General features: G+C 46.3%; 1 protein-coding gene across 1 annotated transcript in view; it reads left to right on the plus strand.

The window, feature by feature from the left end:
- LOC112259212 (glutamate receptor ionotropic, NMDA 2B-like) overlaps positions 1 to 1465 on the plus strand; it is a 127552-nt gene extending 126087 nt beyond the window's left edge. Inside the window, exon 9 of the mRNA XM_042307219.1 lies at positions 1443 to 1465. The gene's annotated coding sequence lies outside the window, so the exon portion shown is untranslated. The remainder of the gene's footprint in view (positions 1 to 1442) is intronic.
- The last annotated feature ends 158 nt before the right edge of the window (positions 1466 to 1623 follow it).

A 1623-nucleotide genomic window follows, 5' to 3' on the forward strand; every position in this document is an offset into this window, starting at 1 on the left:
AAGTACTCTGTTAAAGTCTCTAGAAAGCCGAGCGCTTTAAGCATGCTGATAATGTTCCCCTCCATCTAATCTCTGTCTAAACATACGTTGTTCAGCATGGAAAAAATATCTTTGCCTGCCGCCTGGAGATGTATGAATGCCCACCGTTAATAAGGCCTATTGTTCTCCCTCACCTTTTACATATTTTTTTACGTTCTCTCAGTCTGTCTATTCATGTTGCACTTTCCCCTACTATATCTCCCCCTCTTCTGTTCTGTTGTTTTCTCTCTTCCTTTCCTCCATTTTATGCTAATTCTCTGCATGCTTTTCTCCTTTCTCTGCCGCTCTCCTCCCTCGCTCTTTCCCTCTCTCTTTACCTCTCCCTTTCTCTCTCTCTTTCTCTCTCTCTTTCTCTCTCTCTTTCCCTCACTCTTTCCCTCTCTCTTTCCCTCTCTCTTTACCTCTCTCTTTCTCTCTCTCTTTCTCTCTCTCTTTCCCTCACTCTTTCCCTCTCTCTTTCCCTCTCCCTTTCTCTCTCTCTTTCTCTCTCTCTTTCTCTCTCTCTTTCTCTCTCTCTTTCTCTCTCTCTTTCTCTCTCTCTTTCCCTCTCTCTTTCCCTCTCCCTTTCTCTCTCTCTTTCTCTCTCTCTTTCCCTCTCTCTTTCCCTCTCCCTTTCTCTCTCTCTTTCTCTATCTCTTTCCCTCTCCTTTCTCTCTCTCTCTCTCTTTCCCTCTCTCTTTCTCTCTCTCTTCTCTCTCTCTTTCTCTCTCTCTTTCTCTCTCTCTTTCCCTCTCTCTTTCCCTCTCCTTTCTCTCTTTCTCTCTCTCTTTCTCTCTCTTTCTCTCTCTCTTTCCCTCTCCCTTTCTCTCTCTCTTTCTCTCTTTCTTTCCCTCTCTCTTTCCCTCTCCCTTTCTCTCTCTCTTTCTTCTCTCTTTTTCCCTCTCTCTTTCCCTCTCCTTTCTCTCTCTCTTTCTCTCTCTCTTTCCCTCTCTCTTTCCCTCTCCTTTCTTTTGCTCTCTCTTTTCCCTCTCTCTTTCCCTCTCCTTTCTCTCTCTCTTTCCTCTCTCTTTCCCTCTCCTTTCCCTCTCTCTTTCCCTCTCTTTCCCTCTCTCTTTCCCTCTCCCTTTCCCTCTCTCTTTCTTTCTCTTTCTCTCTTTCTTCCCTTTCTCTCTCTCTTTCCCTCTCTCTTTCCCTCTCTCTTTCCCTCTCTCTTTCTCTCTCTCTTTCCCTCTCTTTCTTCCCTCTCCCTTTCTCTCTCTCTTTCCCTCTCTCTTTCCCTCTCCCTTTCTCTCTCTCTTTCTCTCTCTCTTTCCCTCGCTCTTTCCCTCTCTCTTTCCCTCTCCCTTTCTCTCTCTCTTTCTCTCTCTCTCTCTTTCTCTCTCTCTTTCCCTCTCTCTTTCCCTCTCCCTTTCTCTCTCTCTTTCTCTCTCTCTTTCCCTCTCCTTTCTCTCTCTCGCTCTTAGAAATAAAACCGTCGACTCAGGGATCTATATCAAGCGCTGCTGTAAGGGATTCTGCATCGACATCCTGAAGAAGATCGCCAAGCACGTCAAGTTCACCTACGACCTCTACCTGGTGACCAATGGAAAACACGGCAAGAAGATCAACGGCACCTGGAACGGCATGGTGGGAGAGGTGGGCCTC

Source organism: Oncorhynchus tshawytscha, linkage group LG27, assembly GCF_018296145.1.
Source record: "Oncorhynchus tshawytscha isolate Ot180627B linkage group LG27, Otsh_v2.0, whole genome shotgun sequence".
NCBI classification, from domain to species: domain Eukaryota; kingdom Metazoa; phylum Chordata; class Actinopteri; order Salmoniformes; family Salmonidae; genus Oncorhynchus; species Oncorhynchus tshawytscha.